This window comes from Lutra lutra, chromosome 13, assembly GCF_902655055.1.
Source record: "Lutra lutra chromosome 13, mLutLut1.2, whole genome shotgun sequence".
Lineage (NCBI taxonomy): Eukaryota > Metazoa > Chordata > Mammalia > Carnivora > Mustelidae > Lutra > Lutra lutra.
The window spans coordinates 23,795,714-23,817,821 of NC_062290.1; the positions used below are offsets into that span (position 1 = coordinate 23,795,714).

At 40.8% G+C, this 22,108-nt stretch overlaps 1 long non-coding RNA gene across 1 annotated transcript in view; it reads right to left on the reverse strand.

Moving 5' to 3' along the window:
* LOC125083059 (uncharacterized) overlaps positions 1 to 21,620 on the reverse strand; it is a 56,235-nt gene extending 34,615 nt beyond the window's left edge. The window contains exons 1-2 of the long non-coding RNA XR_007122161.1: positions 21,051 to 21,620; positions 13,983 to 14,153 (exon numbers count right to left, since the gene is read on the reverse strand). This is a non-coding gene — a long non-coding RNA (uncharacterized LOC125083059). The remainder of the gene's footprint in view (positions 1 to 13,982; positions 14,154 to 21,050) is intronic.
* Positions 21,621 to 22,108: the final 488 nt, after the last annotated feature.

Genomic DNA, 22,108 nt, shown 5'->3' on the forward strand with positions numbered 1-22,108 from the left:
CACCCTCGTGAAATTGCTTTTATTTCCGCATATATGTCTATTGTCTTCTATGGGCTAACAGGATATTTAATAATCGCAATCATAATATAATAATAACATGCCTTCTTTTTTTATTTAAACAATCTCCATGCATCTTTAGCTTTACTATTATTTATGTGGTTTCATAACATGCACTTGTGCAAAGTGAGAATGCATAGCCATGTCCCTAATATTAATATGACACAGAGTAACACCTTTAATATAGAAATACTATGAATAAGGAAATACTAAGTAGTTGTATCTATTTAATATAGACATATGACTTATTTAACCTTGAGTACTTCATTAAGATAAATTTCTGCATGGTGGATGATTAGCTTTCATTACAAATTATCATTTTCCAATAAAAAAATTATAAAAAAAAAACAAATTATCATTTTCCTTTCATAAGGTAACCAATTATAGAGCCACTACAAGGAATGTGTACAATTCTACTATAACATTGCTTATATTATATAGTATAAATTTTTTTAAAGATTTTCTTTATTTATTCAACAGACAGAGATCACAAGTAGGCAAAGAGGCAGGCAGAGAGAGAGGGGGAAGTAGGCTCCTCACTGTGCAGAGAGCCCAATGCAGGACTCCATCCCAGGACCCTGAGATCATGACCTGAACAGAAGGCAGAGGCTTAACCCACTGAGCCACCCAGGCACCCCTATATGGTATAATTTTTAAAACATTTAGTTGGCCTATTTTAGTTGTCCAGAGTTGTTTATTTCATGTATTTTTTCCTGGAATGATGAGCTCTTCTATTTTATGTGTTCCCCTTTAGTTAATTATTCATTCAATATTTAAGACATATGTATTAGGTGTGTAATGTAATATACGGAAATGTCCCTTTCCTTACAGACTTCACAGTCTAGTGAAATGCATCCATATCCTCTTTAGTGAACCTCTGAAGTTTGAATGTCATCTTCATAAATATGAGTTCTTAAAATATTGTATATATCAGCACCTTTGGGTTTTTTAATAGTATAGAAATTTTAAATAGTGTTGAAGCTATCAATCATCCCCTTACAATTTATCTCCTAAAAAATGAAGTTGTTCCCTGCTGTATATTATTGACTAAAGGTTCTAGTCTTTGTCAATTTTTATTATAAACTGATATGAATTTTATATTTTTATTCCAAATGGATTGATTTTGAAACACGATAAAGCAGGGCTTCACCTTAATTTTACTGAAATGTTATCCTGTTTCTATAATACCCTCTATTAAACAACACTTCCTTAACCTTTTCAAACATGCACAGTTTGGCACACATATATATTCATGTATCTATCACCTTATGTTGCTCTCTAATCTGTTGTGTTCATTGATAGTCTCGTTTTTCATTGTAGCAAAATACTGTCTGGGGAATTGTTGGTTTATGGACTAAGCCTGATAGTACACATGATAAAGAACATAGTCCCTGGATGCAAAATTAATAAGATAGTAAGTACGTAATGAAGATTATAATCATAAAAATGGAGCAAATTGGAGTCGGGAGTTAAGTGTGGTGAAACATTCGTTTAAAAAGTCAATCTTGAAAAATGTTACTGCTTGGTCTGCCTCGATGTGACATTTCCTATAACAGTGGACATCACTCAGTAGACAGAAAACAGGACAATGGTGAATGTTGAGAAGGATTAAAGAGCTAGAGGCAGCAAGACATTAACAGACGGGCTCATGCTGGGAAGAAGAAAAAGCAAGTGGTCCAGATAGATATCGCAAAGCTTGCTGACTGAAGTCAGAAGCTAGATCAGCTGGGGCAGGGGGCCAGTGCATGTCACTTGATTTGAATGTTATGGAAAGGCACGAAAAATTTATTTAAGCACAGTTTGCAGCCAGGCAGGGTGAGAAGGCTGGAAATTCAGGAGGCAGCCGTGGAGCAGCCACAAGGGATTTTTATGTATGAAAAGAATAAGAAGGAATGCACGTCGAGCATAAAAAATGGGAAGAGGCAGGGAGGGAGGCCAGGGAGGCGGAAGGAAGGGCCAGATGGATGGATGCAGGTTAAACTGGCAACATGCTGTTGCATTTCTAAAAAAGAAAGATAAAAGATACTTAAAAGACTGTTTTGAACATTATCCATGGAAGGAGTGGCCCTATTTGAAAATATAAATGCAATTTAATTTTTAGTTACTTTACGAAGACCACACAGCATAAGAAATTAAATAGTACCAGCAGTGATTTATCCAAAGCTACAGAACCTGGGTCAGTGGTACTTGCATTAATCTGTTTTTCCAAACATCTAAGACCCTCAAAGCTTCCCAGGCACATTGTTTTCCTACCTGCATCCGTTGACCAAACACTCCAGCGGGCTAGTTTCAGAAGCACCACCTTTGAAAATGCTACTACTATTGGTCCTTTCTTTAGGTCTCAAGTGGGCCAGTTATGCCTTTATGGCTACGTGCCTTGCAGTTCTTAGCGACAGCATTACCCATAAACTGCCAATGGTGAAGATGGTCCTCTAAGGAAAATATAATAAGGAAGTAATTAATGTCGGGGGAGAAGTCTGGAAAATAATGGACGTCAAGCAGCCAGCGGGGAAAAAAAACAATCGTATCCTGAAAATTAACTCCGATTTAGGTTTGACACCCTAAAAAGGTCCAAAGGGGCAGAAAAGGACCACAGTGGAATCTGTTTGGAGGTTCTCCCACAACATTTCTTCTAGATCAACAGGAGCGGTTATTGTCATTAAATGTGATGAACAGCTCAGCTCTTCTAGACTAGAGCCAACTTTCTCAACATGGCTCTTTTTCCCATTGCGCCAAACACACCCTGGGCTATTTCACTAGGAGACTTGTTCCTTTCAAAAATCCCCTGCAGAGCTATGTGACCTCTCGGTCTATGTGAACTCTATCCATGCCTCGAAGAAAGGTCTGAATTTATGGCATCAACTGTTGCAAACAAAGCCTACTTCAAACTCTGAGAAGCTTTTTAAAAATTATTTATTTATTTTTAAAGATTTTATTTATTTATTTGACAGGCAGAGATCACAAGTAGGCAGAGAGGCAGGCAGAGAGAGAGGGGAAGCAGACTCCCCGCTGAGCAAAGAGCCCAATGCGGGGCTGGATCCCAGGACCCTGAGATTATGACCTGAGCTGAAGACAGAAGCTCAACCCACTGAGCCACCCAGGTGCCCCCCCTTTTTGTTTTTAAATAAAAACGTATGAATGGTGTCATGAAAATGATAAGACTTATCTGTGGTGGCCACCTCTTTTCCAAACAGTCTCTGCCCAGATTAAAGGCCATGAATATTGAACATGAAATGGAACACAGTTATTAACAGAGCAACTTCTTGGTAACAACCTCCGTTTGGGGGCAAAGGTCATAGAGCACCAGGTCCTCAGTGAGTCTGGAAATATGACATTGCAGAATTGTCCCTGTTTGTGTCTTCCTGAATGGTAATCAAAATATGAGTGATGGGGGCTCCAAATCATGAGCATACCAGCTCGTCTGGCACCTTACTGCTCTGAACGGCAGTGTTGACATTACCGGGACTTTGTTACAAGTGCAGAATCTGCATTTAACTAGATTCCCAGGGGATTTACGTGCATGTTCAAGTTTTAGAAGCACTGTATATTAAAAAAAAAGATTTGCTGCTCTAGCACACACCCCTCCAAAATATTTCCTGGTATATAAACTAGAGCAGAAATTGTATAAACTAGAACAGAAGATGTAGAGTGTATAAATGGATTTGGGCTAAAAATCTTAAGGGTCATATGAATAAAAGCCCCACTTAACATTAAAACATTTCATTAGTGTAGCCAATATTAGGATATTTTTAGAATATGGTAACAGGCTGCTAATTTCTTCTTCACACTTTTAAATACCAACGGGGCGCCTGGGTCGCTCAGTGGGTTAAGCCTCTGCCTTTGGCTCAGGTCATAATCTCAGAGTCCTGGGACTGAGCCCCGGATCCGGTTCTTCGCTGAGCGGAGAGTCTGCTTCCCCCTCTCTCTCTGCCTGCCCTCTGCCTACTTGTGATCTCTCTCTCTGTCACATAAATAAATAAATCTTATAAATAAATAATAAATAAATAAATAAATAAATAAAATACCAACATATCGGGGAAATTACAACAGCAGTGGAAACTAAAGATATAAATCAATAATATTAATGATGTTTTTCAATCACTGGGAGGAATTAGTCCTAACTGCGGTGTAGATGGGTCATACTGAAACATGATGGCCAGTGAGCTCATGTATGGGTTTCTTAAGAATGCAACACGGTCATAAAAATTCATTATTATACTAGACACCTAATTCCTGAAAGGTCTTCCTCCCTAAGAGAATTATTTCATGGGAATTCTTCAGTCCATCATTGTTGGGTTGACTTTAGAGTCTATAATGCCCAGTAATTCAACTTGGCCATGAGGTCATGAGTCCAGCAGTAGGGCATTGCATCCCATCTTGTCACATGATGAGTAACTGGGGGCATAAAAAGGAAGCAGTCCACTGGGAGACTGAACTTACCCATGTTCTAACAAAGCAGGAGCTACACACTGATTCAAGTTTTTCAGTAGTAAATACACAACCTCATAGAAAACCAGGCAATAGGAACAAAATGACCTGCCTCAATAAAGTAATACTGAGCAGGATAAATGTCTTCTGTTTGACCTCCGGCTTACATCCTGAAAGAGAATTCTAATGTTGGTAGACAGTGAGAGAATCCAAATAAAATATAGGAGTCCTATTGGCTACCAAACATCAGACTGGAAGTGATCTTCCTCACTCAAAGTTCAGAAATCAGAAAAAAAAAGTATGTAAGACATAGTTTTTGAAGATCAAAGAAGGATTAATTATTGCTCCACATGGGCAGGGGAAAATTATTCTTTTTTTTTTTAAGATTTTATTTTTGTATTAAACAGAGAAAGAGAGAGAGAGGGAAAGAGCACAAGCAGGAAAAGCGGCAGGCAGAAGGAGAAGCAGATTCCCCGCTGACCAAGGAGACCAATGCAGGACTTGATCCCAGGACCCCGGGATCATGACCTGAGCTGAAGGTGGTCACTTAGCTGACTGAGCCACCCAGGTATTCCAGGAAAATTATTCTTATTAGTACTGAGGAATCAGATAAATATTTTAAAAATTAAGGAAAAAATGATGAAAAAAGAATTCACTGAGACACATGGCTCCTGTAGAAAGGTAAATCACAAGGACATGTAAGAAATGTAGAGGAAGGAATATGGCAGTAGCTAACTAAAACACAGCTCAGGGGCAGCACAGAGCAGAAAACAGAACTAGTGCGATGGCACCAATTACAAAACAGAATCGGTGGGACCAAAGACCAACTAGAAAAGCTCCAGAAGGAAAAAGAGATGAAAATGATTAGACAAACAGAAAGCAATAGATCACACAGCACGGAGATCTGCTGAACTTCAGGAAGGAATAGTGGGAGTCTGAGACATTCTTGCATGAGACAGCCCCAGTCACTCGCCCAGCTTCTTCCAGCTCTGTAGGCCTGGGGCTCTGCCAAGCAGGGCGCACGCTGTGCTTCCGGGAAGATGGTTCAGTCCCTTTGGGGTGGTGGTGACCTCCATACCCAATGGCATTGGGTTTTGTTTTTTGTTTTGCTTTGTTTTTTTAAGGTTTTACTTATTTGAGAGAGAGAGCACAAGCAGCAGGGAGAGGGAGAAGGAGAAGCCGACTCTTCAATGAGCACAGATCCCAGTGGAGGGCTCCATGGGGGGCTTCATGGGAGGCTCCATCCTAGGACCGGAGGATCATGACCTGAGCTGAAGGCAGACGCCTAACTGACTGAGCCACCCAGGGACCACAGGCGACTAGTGGTGACACCCATGCCCAATGGCATTGTTGATGACAGTGATGAAAGAGGTGACTGAATGAATTGGGGTGGGGGGGGTAGCAGTCGCTCTACTGCCTGAGGTTGAGGTCCTGATGGAGCAAGCACATTCTTGGCCCAGGACTGGCTAGGGCTGGGGAGTAGGAGCAAAGATTAGCCACAAGGGAACATGTAGGAACTGTCTGGGATCATGAAAATGTTCTGAAATAAAAAATCCCTGAACTGTACTCTTAGCATGCATAAGTTCTATATGACATTTATTTACCAATAAAACTGTTTTTATTTTATTTTTATTATAATTTTTTTACAATTCTTAAAGATTATTTTTTTTAGTATTATGAATGTTGGTATACCAAATAATTTTATAAAGCAAAGAAGTGATACCTTCTTAACTTTATAAGTTACTTTTTAATTTAATAAGTAGTTGTAAGCCCCCAAAAGATAAAATACTCTTCATAAACTATTCAGCAAATTTACTCTCTCTTTAATATATGTATTAATTTTGGGGGCACGTGGGTGGCTCAGTCGTTAAAACGTGTCTGCCGGGGCACCTGGGTGGCTCAGTGGGTTAAAGCCTCTCCTTCAGCTCAGGTCATGATCCCAGGGTCCTGGGATCGAGCCCCGCGTCCGGCTCTCTGCTCCGCAGGGAGCCTGCTTCCTCCTCTCTCTCTCTCTCTCTCTCTCTGCCTACTTGTGATCTCTGTCTGTCAAATAAATAAATAAAATCTTTAAAAAAAAAAATGTGTCTGCCTTTGGCTCAGTTCATGATCCCAGGGTCCTGGGATTGAGCCCCACATTGGGTTCTCTGCTCGGCAGGGAGTCTGCTTCTCCTTCTCCCACTACCCCTGTTTGTGTTCCTGCACTCATTATCTCTGTCTCTGTCAAATAAATAAATAAAATCTTTATACACACACACACACACACACACATACACACATATAAACTTTCAATTTCTTTTCCTTTTTTAAGATTTTAAAATAATAGTTTTATACATAAAACTATGGCCCCAACTATCCATTATTGCAACATTTAACATTTGCAGTAAAAATTATGCTCTTATACCTCAACATATAAAATATCTGAGCTTTTCTATCCTCAATTATACGTGTAGTATTTGCAACTGCATATCCAGATATTAACAGCTAATCCACGTGATCTCCCTTTTTGTTACACTGATTACATATGGTCATAACCAAAGTGATCACTTGGTCATGCACAAGTCCAAGGACACCAGAAATGCCACTGAAGTGATGATTTAGTAATCAGACTTTCAACGGCTGAGGCCAGAGTTGAAGCCAAGGAGCAGATCTTGGCTGAATAGTGACATTGAAGCCACACTGAGGAGCTTTTCTACTTTATCTGAAATTTAAGTCTTCATATAACGTTTAGAATTAAGACTCAGAGTCTAAAAAGGAAAACTTTCTAAGATAAAAAGAAAGGCTCAGCTGAGAGCTCTAATGAACTCACCATGTATCTCGCAAAAATTAATATTGCTCAGTCTTCAGTTTGTCTTGGCAAGTTTTATATTCATGATAAAAATTGTATAAGTGATAAAATCTTATCTGTGTGGGAAAAGAAAACGAGAAAAACAGATAACTTGCGGAAGAAAGATAATCACTGAACCTAGTCTTCACCTGTGTGAATGTAAATGTCATAATAAAAAGAAGAAATTTTTACACAATTTTAATAGGACAAGTTGAGCTCTCAAAATTATATGCCAAGCTAAGATGTAGCTTTTTGTCAAGGTCAAAGAATTATAATCAAGTGTGTTTATTTGATGCACAAAAGAGTTGGTTTACAGTTACAGTGGATTTCTCTGAATTGCATGCAAACTACATGCAGTTCAGATGAAGTTTGACTTGTAAACAATATTTTTCCCACCTCACAGATCCACACCTGCTGCAAATCTGGGGCCTCGAGTTAATTGCCTTCAGGGACAGGCAAGTAACATACACAAGGGGAGGAGGCCAGGAGAAGTACCGTGTACCATGGTACAACAGCGTCCTCTTTTTGGAGTGTTAACCCTCATCTTGGTACTTAGCTTCCGCATCAGGGAAATGCAGGGGTGCTGAGGACCATGGCAAACATGGGGGGCTGTGCCAGCCAATGGACACTTTTCAAGAATGGGAATCCATATTGCTGAGTCTTCTCATGTTTAGGAGAAATTTGATATCTACATTTTTATATTTTAAAGAATCTTCAGTTTCTGCATCTGAAAATGAAGGGTTTTGTCCAGGATCCGTGGCTATCATGCTATTTCATGCTACAGAAGTCTGTCTTCAAGTTAAATTCTCTGCAGAACAGAAAAATTTGAAACAGAGAGAACCAGATTATATTTCAAATCCCCATGATTTTATGACCCTAAATAAGAGTTGGCCGAGTTATGATCTGGGATCTAGCTGGTCAGCATATTGAATGCCAATTTAACTCATTTCGTTAGCTCAACTGAACAGGCATTAAGTGACTGCTGCGGATGGACACTGTGTCCAGGTCATGATCTGTCCCTTTATGGATGTGGGCTCACACAGCTGACAGTCACACATACTTCCTCCTGGGCAACACCACAGAGGCTGCTGAACATCTTACTCCTGCTTGGGGAGGAGGGACGTGGGAAGATGTCAGCTAGGGGGACATTTCTGCTGTTCCTTACAGACTGGGCTGAATTTTTCCAAGCAGAGATAGGCCTGGTGGTGGTTATCTGGAACATATGAAGAGACACACGTGGGTAAGAAAGTACACAGCATAGGCAGACAGAATGAGACAGCTGGTATACAAAAGGAAACAGCACCCAGAAAGGAAGCAGTAACTTATTTACTGGAGAGCAAATGAGTTACACTAATCAGTTACTTTCTTAGAGTATCCCGCGGACGGAGGAGGAGAAAAACCAGGGCTCAGATTGGTATGATTGCAAATCCTAGCTTACATGTATAAATCATTTATTCAATTATGCTCTTTAAATTAGAATCGCAAGGATTTTACCTTAATAATCCAAATCCCCTTAAATTTTATAAATACTTAAAACACAAATATGTACAGACTTTTATGCAAGATATTAATAATATGGGTTCGGTTCTCATCAACATTTCTAGTCTTAATTTCTAGGATTACGATCTGTGAACTCAAAAAAGAAATTTAAATCACCCCAAACAATTTTGAGGCTACTTTTTCAAGCAATTTTGGGGGCTGTCTCCTCAGTTTGCTAAAAATCCCTACCAACCACAATGATTGGCTGGAATGTAGGCTGAATTTTTGTTCAAAATTCAGTGACACAGAGCCCTCTTTAAACATTGAGCAAGGACTATAAAACTTATAATAGAAGCCAATCGAACATTCTGATCACTGGGGTGAAGTCACAACACGATATAGTTTTCATGTCAGATTTGAGCCTATAAACCCCATCCACTAGAGGGAATTCTGGGTTAATTTCACTTGATATATTACATTTTTAAGATAAACTATATTTTTAATATATATTTATATGTATATATATAATATTAAATATGATCATTTATTTTCCTAGTTAGCTGAAGAGACCTTAGAACTTGAGGGAAACCTGAATCCGTCTCATATTCTTTCTACCTGGCAGGGCCCCAATGTTTTATTCAATATTAAAAAGGCAGCTGAAACAGACATTTCTGCAAAGAAGACATCCAGATGGCCAACAGACACATGAAAAAGTGCTCCATATCACTCGGCATCAGGGAAATACAAATCAAAACCACCATGAGATATCACCTCACACCAGTCAGAATGGCTAAAATGAACAAGTCAGGAAATGACAGATGCTGGCGAGGATGCGGAGAAAGGGGAACCCTCCTACACTGTTGGTGGGAATGCAAGCTGGTGCAACCACTCTGGAAAACAGCATGGAGGTTCCTCAAAATGTTGAAAATAGAACTACCCTATGACCCTGCAATTGCACTGCTGGGTATTTACCCTAAAGATACAAACATAGTGATCCGAAGGGGCACATGCACCCGAATGTTTATAGCAGCAATGTCTACAATAGCCAAACTATGGAAAGAACCTAGATGTCCACCAACAGACGAATGTATAAAGAAGAGGTGGTATATATACACAATGGAATACTATGCAGCCATCAAAAGAAATGAAATCTTGCCATTTGCGACAACGTGGATGGAACTAGAGGGTATCATGCTTAGCGAAATAAGTCAATCGGAGAAAGACAACTATCATATGATCTCCCTGATATGAGGGAGAGGAGATGCAACATGGGGGGTCGAGGGGGTAGGAGAAGAGTAAATGAAACAAGATGGGATTGGGAGGGAGACAAACCATAAGTGACTCTTAATCTCACAAAACAAACTGAGGGTTGATGGGGGGAGGGGGTTGGGAGAGGGGGTGGGGTTATGGATATCGGGGAGGGTATGTGCTATGGTGAGTGTTGTGAAGTGTGTAAACCTGGCGATTCGCAGACCTGTACCCCTGGGGATAAAAATATATGTTTATAAAGCTGTAAAAAAAAAAAAAAAGAAAGGATGAATCCCCAAGTTTTGTAGCAACATGGACGGGACTGGAAGAGATGATGCTGAGTGAAATAAGTCAAGCAGAGAGAGTCAATTATCATATGGTTTCACTTATTTGTGGAGCATAACAAATAGCATGGAGGACAAGGGGAGATGGAGAGGAGAAGGGAGTTGAGGGAAATTGGAAGGGGAGGTGAACCATGAGAGACTATGGACTCTGAAAAACGATCTGAGAATTTTGAAGGGGTGGGGGGTGGGAGGTTGGGGGCACCAGGTGGTGGGTATTGTAGAGGGCACGGATTGCATGGAGCACTGGGTGTGGTGCAAAAATAATGAATACTGTTATGCTGAAAAAAATAAAAAAAATTTAAAAAAAAAATAAATAAAAAGGCAGCTGATCGGATTCTCTATCTCTTAAACCTGTCTCATCACAATTGCTAACGTGGGCCTAGCCTATTTTGCTGTGCAATGAATAATAGATCCAAAGAAGATTGTTAAGTATAATATTGAAAAGGAACTTCAAAATACCCACAGTTCAATAAGATTAAAAATAAGAAAGAAAGAAAAATAGAAATAAACAGAAAAAAAAAAAAAAAAAAAACAGGAAAAAGGGGAAGAAAAATAAAATGAGACCAAAGTTTAGATTAGTTTACAAAATGTAAGTCATAATATCCTATGTCCTATGAAGATGTCTAATTTCACAGATTTAAATCTAGGTTTCCTAGCAAGGAATTTCTAAGACAAAGCAGAAAGCATCACCATACCTTCCATAAAGTAAACACAAATCAGTTACTCAGAACAATGACAAGTCCCCAACAATGACAAGAGCCCTAAGTCCAAGTTCTTTGAGAAATTTATTTCATGGGCACTCATGAAGAGGTCAGTTAATAATGTAGCTATAAAGAATGCTCAGCCCTAAAGTTTAATAATCCATGATATGTGAAGTGGACTAAAGAAGTGCTAAAAATGCAAAAAATAGAGTTCTTGAAGGTGACACTCCTCAGGGAGCCATATGGTGGCTCATAAGTTAAGTCCTCAAAGACATTCATGTACCAATGCAAGACAACTGTTTTTTGCAAGATCCCTCAAAGTAGGCCAAGTATATGAGCAATCACCAGTAATTCAGTTAATCTCTGTGGACTTCAGTAATGGTCAGTCCGAAAAAGGGAAGATGACTGGCAGGTGGAACAGTGTAGATAAACCCTAAGGGTCCTTTTAGCTCTGAAAAAAATGTGATTCTTTTTATAGTTCTTATTGAAGTGTAATTGACATACAATGTTATATTTGTTTCAGGTGTAGGACATAGTGATTCATCAATTCTCCACATTACTCAGGGCTCACCTTAAGTATATCCAGCAACTGTCACCATGTAACATTATTGCAATATTACTGAATGTATTTCCTAGGTTATACTTGTCATCTCTGGGACTTATTATTTTATAAGTGGAAATTTGTACCCCTTAGTCCCCTTCATCTATTTCACCCATCCCCCTACCCACCTTCCCTTTGGGCGATCATCAGTTCCCTGTATTTAAGAATCTGTTTGTTTATTTGCTTTGTTTTCTAGATTTCACATAAAAGTGAGATGGATTTTGTCTTTCTCTGACTTCTTTCACTTGTCATAATACCTTCTAGGTCCATTTACATCATGGCAAATGGCAAGATTTCACTCTTTTTTATGGCTGAGTAATGTGACTCTTGGTGAATTTTTTTTACTGAGCCCCTACTATGTGCTATATCCTTGGATTAAAAGGAATTCTAAACCCACGCACATAGAGGTGCAAACACCCTTTTGAGTATTTCATAATTGTGCTTTTCTGGAGAGTAGATTTGCTGCTATTCCTGCTGTTATTATAGCAGGAAAGAATCCAGTATTTGCACACCAATTGATCCATGAATGTCAACAGAGAGCGGGCACCTTCTGTCCTCCTAAATTGTTAATCTTTGAACCCAGATGAAGGTTAGAAACTCTCCCTGAGTATTTAAAATTCCTTTTGAATGCTTCTGTCAGACTGAAATTTTCAAACAAATATGTAACTGGGTGCATATGCTAAATGAGGCACTCAGCACCTCACTGTCTTAAAGTCTTTGTATTCGAAATCCCAGGAATGTTTCCCACCATTAAAAAGACACAACTAGGGACGCCTGGGTGGCTCAGTTGGTTGGGCAGCTGCCTTCAGCTCAGGTCATGATCCCGGTGTCCTGGAATCGAGTCCCACATCGGGCTCCTTGCTCATCAGGGAGCCTGCTTCTCCCTCTGCCTCTGCCTGCCATTCTGTCTGCCTGTGCTCGCTCTCTCTCCCTCTCTCTCTCTGACAAATAAATAAATAAAATCTTTAAAAAAAAAAAAGACACAACTAGAAATGTTGGGCTTTTGAAAACTTGGGGACAAAACAGTGCAGAAAAGACAGAGCCCCCAGGAACTGGAGGAAAATTAAAGAAGTGGACCAACAACAACTAACAATATTTAAGAAAATTTTAAATCAGGGCTCCTGGTGGCTCAGTGGGTTAAAGCCTCTGCCTTCAGCTCAGGTCATGATCTCAGGGTCCTGGGATCGAGCCCCACATCGGGCTCCCTGCTCAGCAGTGAGTCTGCTTTCCTCCCTCTCTCTCTGCCTGCCTCTCTGACTACCTGTGATCTCTGTCAAATGAATAAATAAAATCTTTAAAAAAAAAAAAGAAAATTTTAAATCTTCAAGATATTGTACAAAATCATTATGTTCCGAACCTCCCCAATGCTACAAATATTTAACTTTATGCATAAATCATGAATGTGTCAATATATATGTATGTGTGAGTGCGTGCACATCTCTTTGTGTATTTTTCCCATAATATTTTTGGGACTATTTTGGGAATATCTGTAAATCTGGCTTAGAACATTTTGCAATCCCATTCTTCCCACCTCAAAAGAAGAAAACTGTGTAACAAAATGAAAAGCACACTCCAGATCATTTTTACAGTTGCAGGACCCTGACATTTTTCTGTAAATGAAGCATATTTTCAGTGTGTTATCTTAGTGATCCCAATTTTCCAAAGATATGAGCAACTCCTTGTAAATTTCCAAACAAAACAAACTCAGTAAGTATGGTAGTTGCATTTCTGAGAAATTCAGCGCATACTAAAACTGTGCAAAAATTACTTTGAGTGTCTATGTAAAGTCATCTATGCTCAGATAATTATAAAGTGCTTTTTTCACCTGCATGGAAGTCCAATCAGATGATAAAATATCATGGGGGATATGTGTTATGGGTTGAGGTGTGATTCCCAAAACTTTACATTTTGAAGCCCCATCCCCAGTGCCTCAGAATGTGACCTTATTTGGGAATAGGTTCATTGCAGATGTAATTAGTGAAGATGAGGTGGAACTGGTGTAGGGCAGGCCTATAATCCCATAAGCCTGTTGGTGGTACCCTGCCCTGACTATCCTCCCCAGCTAATACAACATGGATCTGGGCACAGTCTCAGAGGATAGCTTTTCATACTCTTTTCACTTTTTACACCAACTGAATGTAGTACCCATCCAACAGATTGCATTTTTTGTGCAGTCTTATGCCAAAGAGATAATGTTTTATGCGGAGTGAGGGGAAAGGGCGGGAGAAAGCCATCAGAACCCAACCCATACTGTTCCCCCCCGGGAGAAAAAGCATCAGGCATGCAGCCAGTACTGATACCTGAAAAGCAGCCCCACAGCTCTGGAGAAGTCCTTCAGTCCTTGCTCAGTCACGGCCTGGACAACATGGTGGCAGCAGTGCAGAGAGAGAGAGAATGGGGCTGGTGGCCAGCCGCAGCCACTAGCCAGTCATCCTCTAGGATGCAGCAGTCTGTGATCCAGACCTGCTTCCCTGGGAGTTAAAAATAATAATAATAAATAAAACCAAATACCTTAAGGAGCTCCCCTCCAATAGCACCCTCAGGATAAGGCCCATTCCAGGTGTCCTCTCTTGTGCCATCAAGGTTACTGAGTACCAGCAAGTGCTAGGCACTGTGGTGCACGTGGAGATGTAACCACACAAACAGGTCTCTGTTCTCAGGATGCGCAGCTGGAGGAGGCAGACCTTCAAGGGAGGATCATGTGTGCAAGGTCACCGGCAACCCTGACCAATGCTCAAGTAAAGATGCTGGAAGATTGTATGAAGGGTAATGTCGAGTTAGAGAAGCCTTCCCTGGGAAGAGACATTTGTGCTGATGTGAGAATCCACATGGAAGGGAGAAGGGAAAGAGCCTGGCACAGGGAAGGGAAGAAAGGTTGGTGTGACCTGCATTTGCACAGTGGGGGTGTGAGGTGACCCAAGATGAGGTGGCAAAGGGTCACACTGCATGCGACCTTGTGGCCTAGGATGAGAGTTGGAACCCAGTGATTTTAAGCAAGGAGCCATCTTGAGTTTTAAAAAAGATCACTCTGGCCACCTTGTGGAGATGCGATAGGTCATTCTTAACACTCCCCATTCTCTATAGGGCAAAATGATTTCCAACAACAATTATTATTTCCTGGAGCTGTTTGGGTTTAGTGCAATACCTTTAAATGTACTTTCTTAAGACATCATCTAAAATCAACAGATCACTTTGTGTATGAGCAAAAAGTGGACATATCAAACTTTTGCTGTTGAAAACTTTAAACATATAAATTCTCTATGTGGTTACATGAAATAATGGAACCAAAGTAACTCTTTATATTCCCTGTGCTATGATCGTGTAATTTGGATCAGCCATTTAAATGCTTGAATATGAAGCTCCAGAAGACACACAGTCATGAACTTAACGTTCAAAAGATGGGGATTGATGACGCCATGTGAGTCAGGGGCCCGCTGTGTTACTGAGCACTCAAGGATCCATTTCCATGTAGAATACAATGTTTATCAAAGGGTTAAGAATTGCAAATGGATTCATTTAAATCTCATATATTAATTAATAGAATTCCAGAGCAACTGCAACAGTTGTATACAACTTAGGTTAAGATTTTCTTTTCCACGGGTATCTGGGTGGCTCAGTGGGTTAAGCCTCTGCCTTCAGCTCAGGTCATGATCTCAGGGTCCTGGGCTTGAGCCCTGCATCGGGTTCCCTACTCAGCAGGGAGCCTGCTTCCCCCTTTCTCTCTGCCTACTTGTGATCTCTCTGTCAAATAAATAAATAAAATATCTTAAAAAAAAAAAAAAGATTTTCTTTTCCAGCAATGAGTACTTCATTGCTGAAACCATTTAGAATTGCCTTTGCATGGTGATAATAGGTTTAGTAGGTAACCTATTATCACTACGTTTAGTAGGTTTTCTTACTGCTTTTAAACTCTTTACATTCAATGTACCTCCTTCCTAATACACCCAGGGCACGTCTCCTCTCTCTGCCCCCAGCCCTCAGGACACCACTGGTGTGGAGAATGCATTGAAGGAGAGCAAGACATCTGGAGAAGGCCAGTAGGAGGGAAGCCAGTGGCAGAGAAAATGAAGGCTTTTAGGGCTTTGTGACTGATTGGACATTCAGACGGGGAAAGGAATGAGGCCACGCCCAGCAGTCTGCTGGGCACCCAGGGGGATGTAGATGGGGACTGATGCCACAAGAATGGCCTGGGAAGGGAGGGTTGTGCAGTAGTGCTGAACCTTGATGAGCTCTAACATGGAGAAGGGAGTATGTTGGCAAATATTATTTCCATCTTGCAACTGGAAAACCAAGGCACTGAGCAATTACATCACTTTTCCAAAAGCAACTTAGGAGATACCATGGTTGATTTTTGGCCTCATCTTGCGCACCCAATTACTTGGTCAAACTTTGTTTTGAGAAAGAACCATCTCTCGGAGATATTGGAAAGAAACACAAGGTCTATTACTCTGCACTGCAGTGAGGAGTTGCCTACAGACATTACCAGTGTCTGGTGCAGTTGGAACTTAGAGCTAAAGAGGACATGGTATGAAGAGAGCAATGCAGACTTGCTTCTCTCTGAAAATAGGTTTGTTTTACGTGACATGTGGTTTCAGGAAGTCCAGGAAGGCTACCAAAGATGTAGAAGACCACAAAGCCTGGCATCACCAAAACCAAGAGGAGAGGACATTTCAGGGAGAAAGACCTCTTCTGATATCCCTGGCACCTAAGCCTGGGGTCTTCACATGTGGTAGGGGCTCAATACTTGCAAGATGGCAGGAAGTCAGATAGACCAGAAGTCACACTAGGCTAAGGATCCATCCCCTGGATCTAGATCCAGCTCTAAGGAAACTTAATGTGCAGACTTTTTTTAAAAATTTTTTTTTCAGTGTTCCAAAATACATTGTTTATGCACCACACCCAGTGATCCATGCAACACATGCCTTCCTTAATACCCACCACCAGGCTCACCCAACCCCCCACCCCCGCCCCTCTAAAACCCTCAGTTTGTTTCTCAAAGTTCACTCTCTCGTCGTTTGTCTCTCCCTCCAGTTTCCCCCAACTCACTTCTCCTCTCCTTCTCCCAATGTCCTCCACGTTATTCCTTATGCTCCACAAGTGAAACCATATGATAATTCACTCTCTCTGCTTGACTTATTTCACTCAGCATAATCTCCTCCAGTCCTGTCCATGTTGGTACAAAAGTTGGGTATTCATCCTTTCTGATGGAGGTGTAATACTCCATAGTATATATGGACCATATCTTCTTTATCCATTCATCTGTTGAAGGGCATCTTGGTTCTTTCCACAGTTCGGCAACTGTGGCCATTGCTGCTATGAACATTGGGGTACAGATGGCCCTTCTTTTCACTACATCTATATCTCTGGGGTAAATACCCAGTAGTGCAACTACAGAGTCATAGGGTAGCTCTATTTTTAATTTCTTAAGGAATCTCCACATTGTTTTCCAAAGTGGCTGCACCAACTTGCATTCCCACCAGCAGTATAAAAGGGTTTCCCTTTCTCCACATCTTCTCCAAAAGTTATTTACTATCTTGTTGATTTTGGCCATTCTAACTGGTATAAGGTGGTATCTCAGTGTGGTTTTGATTTGAATCTCCCTGATGGCTAATGATGAACATTTTTTTCATGTGTCTGTTAGCCTAAATGTGCAGCCTTAATCAAATAATTTAACTCATGTCAGATTGGACCACTTCCAGAATAATTATCATTGCCTTCATTTATCGGATTGAATCACAAATTCCAAAAGCAGAGCTGGAAGGGATCTTACACACCATCTTCCTTCTTAGGGCCCTTCAATCTAAGGAAGCCCAGACTAAGAAAGAGCCTCCCCTTCATAAAGGTCACTGTTCCATCTTACAGGTCCATTGTCTTTCTTCATGTGTGGAAGAAAACGAAGAAAGCCACTAGACTCTCGGAATACATTTGTGTACATGTACACACATACACACATACTGAAAATTGTAACTGAGGCCTAACTCAGAAACCTTATCTATTTTTTCCCATCAATCTCTCCAACCTCTTGTACAGTACTGATAGGACCTATTGTAACAAAGAGATAATTAAAATCTCAGGCACAGTTGACAAGACTAAATCTTGCTAACCACATAAACCCCTTCTATGCAGTTAGTGATACTGCACTCAGAATAAAATGAGCATACCACTGGAGAATTTGGACAACCAGTGTTTTCTACTCCAGCCCAATGAAATATTCTATGCTGCTTGATTCTGCAAAAGAATACCTTCAGAAAATTGTTTTGCAGAGAGTAACATAAAAGACATAGTCAAGCCTTGAATAACACAGGTATGAACTACACGGGTCCACTTACACACAGGATTTTTTAATAAATACAGTACAGGACTAAATGTGTTTTCTCTTCTTATGATTTTTTAAATATTTTTTTCTCTAGCTTACTTTATTGTAAGAATACTGTATATAAAACATATAGTGCACACAACATGTGTTAATCAATTGTTTATGTTATCAGTAAGAATTTTGGTCAATAGTGAGCTACTAGGAGTTTGGGGGAATCAAGTTACACACAGATATTCTCCTGCATGAGGGGCCATCCCTCCTCACCCCCACATCAGTCAAGGGTCAATTGCAGTAGAAGTTAGAAATAAGTTCGATCAATTCCAACTCAACTGCTATGACTTTAGTGAAAACAAAGGTCACCAGGTCTCCTCAATTCTCTCTTATTACTGCTTATAGAAATCTGCTGTCCTCTGCATATTCAAGGGAACCCACTATTTACTGTAAATGTTCCAAGACACTATGAATCATTCCAGAGTTTAAGAAGACCATCTCTAATGCTATGGAAACCACAGAGAAGGTTTATGTCAATTTCATGTCACAAGACAGTCTTTCATTTTGTTTCTCCATCACAGGGACCCTGAGCTGCCTTCTGTACTTTCACTGGAATGACAGTGCCCATTCTTCTGTAACCTAGTAATTCAACTAAGACTTTCAAATTCTAACCCATGCCATAGAAGTCTCATACAGACCCATTGTGTGATACTATTTAACGATATTTCATTTCTTTTGATTTTATCTTCTAGTCCTTGGCACCAGTGGGCCTTAAGGGAAATAAAAAGATAAAACTTCAGAAGCAACACCTAAAAAAAAAAAAAAAAAAAAAAAGGCAGCACCTACCAATATAGTGAAGAGTCTGTGGCACATTCTCAGGTAGGTATGGCAGACCCAGGTGTGTCACATATGGTCATGGAATACCACTTCACTGATGCCTCACCCTGACACCTGCTTAGTGCCCAGCAGTTGTCAAATAACCTTTCCACAGCTCCTTAGGAAGGCTGCATAGAATAGTGGAGAATGCATAGGATACAGAGCCAGGGTGCCTTGTTTAAAGTCCTGGATCTGCTATTTATTGCTGTGTGACCTTTTAAGAGTTACTTATTCTCTCTGGGCTCCAGCAACTATGAACCATGGATGGCTTTGTGGGTAAAGAGTAGGCAGTACAACAGCTCACATCCTGGTCTACATTTGGCCACTTGCCAGCTCTCAGTCAATATGGCCTCAAATATCTTATTATAAAACAAGGACAATAATATCTTCCCTGTTTGCACAGTGTTGCTGTTATAAGGAAAGGATATATGGGCTTTAGAAAGTCCTGTGAACTACACAATCTTCAAAGATTGAAGGAACACCCTCCTTGGGCCTCCTTACCTTATCTTGCCTGTTAAGGTCTCATTTAAAAGTCCAAACACTTCTAGAACCCTTTCTCCCCAGCACGGAAAGTACCATCCACAGTCCTATGTTCAGTAGTGTGATTCCAGATGGGTCAGGAACTCCAGAACACTGGGTCTCTGCTGCCTTACAGTCACAGTGAGAAAACGGACAGCTGGGCAGAAAGCTGATCCCTTCCCCCTTCCCTGCCCTCACTCCCTGGGTACACAGGATTGCTTTTGACATATGAAAAAAATCAGAAACTTTCAAAGCACAATAAGTTGGAACATGATTTCTATAAGTTCTTGATCAAGGTTGGCTGACCTTCTTTCTACCCCATGGCAATTCCCTTGCTCACAATCTGATTTTTTTTTTAAGCTTGCCTTTTCCTTTCTCCATACCAGCAGACACCTTTCCTCCTGCTTATGTTTAAAAAAAAGAATATTTATATCCACAGACTTAATAAAGTGTTCTACAAAGGTGAAATTACAAATACTATATTTTAGGTTCTCCACTATCTAAGGAAGTAATGGCAGAAGGTGTTTTTTTCCCTGTTTTAGAATTTAAAAAAATTAAAAGGCAAGAGTCAGAAAGGCTGGGTGATGTGCTCCAAGGCCACATAGATAGTATGTGGCCAAGCCTGGCCCCACACGCCAGCTTGCTGACTCAAGGTCAATATTCTGAACATTACACCTTGTGGGTTCCATAAGAAACACAAGAGGTACAGCCAAGAAGGAACATTCTAGCCACCTATAATAAACAGACAGCCTAAATCCTGAAGTAAACCAGAAAGTTAAAAAAGGAAAAAGGTCATTGACTCCAAGAATAACAGGCAGCATTATGGGGTCATTCAGTCTCCCAGAGTCATGTTCAGAGGGCCAAAAACACACTTTAGGGACCTTAGGATTCCTGGATGCCTCTGTCTCTTCTTCCCTCTATGGTGCCTGAATTCCATACATTTTCTTCCAGTGAAAAATGCAAACAAGTGCCTCCATTTTCTTTTTAGAACTAGGATGGTGTGGAGGTAGAAATACTTCAAAGTACCAATGAGAATATTCTGGAAGAAAAAAATGCATATAATTTTCTCCACTTTTTGCATTCGCTCCAGCAAACAGACAGACAGAGCCAGCTTGGTGCTTGGATTTGTCAGTCAGCTTCCAGCAAGGTTTGCTTTCAGAACTTTCAGGGCAGCAGTTCGGTGCAGTGAAAAGAACCCCAACTCTGCGAACCTAAGCTTCCATCCCAGAATCTGCCACTTAATAGCTATGTGGCCCTGCGATGCATTTATCCTGCCTAGAAACATGGGAATATCTGTTGGAAGGTTATATGCGGTATCACAAACTTTTTTTTTTAAAGATTTATTTATTTGACAGAGAGAGATCACAATTAGGCAGAGGCAGGTGGGGGATGGGGGAAGCAGGCTCCCTGCTGAGCAGAGAGCCCAATGTGGGGCTCGATCCCAGGACCCTGAGATCATGACCTGAGCTGAAGGCAGAGGCTTAACCCACTGAGCTACCCAGGCACCCCCCAGTATCACAACTTATGACTCACAGGCTTTACAGTGTCCACAGACATAATTTCCTTGATTCCCAAAACTGTGAAATGTACTTTATAAATTCCTTTAGAGGAGGCCTGCCTTCTCCTATTTGGCACACTCTGTTCTCCCCTCTGGTCTTATACTGACCTGCGTTAGGGTTTGTGTTCTGTGCCCAGACCTATGGACTTCTTCTTCAGGAGTCCCATGAGGGTGTAAAATCTCCTAGCATAGCGCAAACCCTGAGGCAATATTCTGAGTGCTCTGTGCAACCCAAGAAGTGGCATTCTGCAACTTGAGTTTCAACTTCCAGTCTCTGTTGCTGGCCCCTCCACTTCTCCCCTTTCCCACGATTGGAGTGCCCAGGCATAGTCCTTGGGCCTCTCCCCTTTCTTATTCCCATTGGCAACCCCATCCAATCTCATGGTTTCAATACAATCTACATACTGATGATTCCCAAATGTGTAGATTTTACCTAATGTGTTCCAGAACAGACACATCAGGAACCCAAGTCTCACTTATCTAACTGCATGCACGACTCTCTCCCCTTGACTATCGAAAGGTGGGATAATCATACATTTGTTTCTCTAGAACCTTTCTGGTTTGCATAGGAGAGTCTTGGATTATGCCTGTGGTCCCAACAGCATCCCATATGATCTAGCTTGTGTCCTGGATTTTCCATTTTTTATTAGATTTATTTCCTTTTTTTTAAATAGATTTTATTTAGTTATTTGAGGGAGAGAGCATGAGCAGGGGGGAGTGATGGAGCGAGAGGGAGAAGCAGGCTTCTCACTGAGCAAGGAGCCAGAAGCTAGACTCGATCCCAGGACCCTGAGGTCATGACCTGAGCACAAGGCAGATGGTTAACTGAATGAGCCACCCAGGCACCCCAGGATTTTTCATTTTTAATGAAATATTATCATTATTATTTTATTACAGTGAGCTGGGATGGGTTTGTGAGGTCTCCACTTTGTACTTCCAACTCCTGCCTTCGTTTTGCTTAATAATATGGAAGATACATGGGGAGTAAACAAAGTTTTCACATTAACATGTGGTTCCATTAAAATAACCCATCTCTCTTTTCCCAACCATTTCAAGATGAAACCTAATCCTCCCTCTCAAATACAGCATTGAAGACACTTACTGCTTTAAAGAAAGTCTGGACAGAAGAGAAGGTTAACTCAGGGCACCTGGGTGGCTCAGTCGGT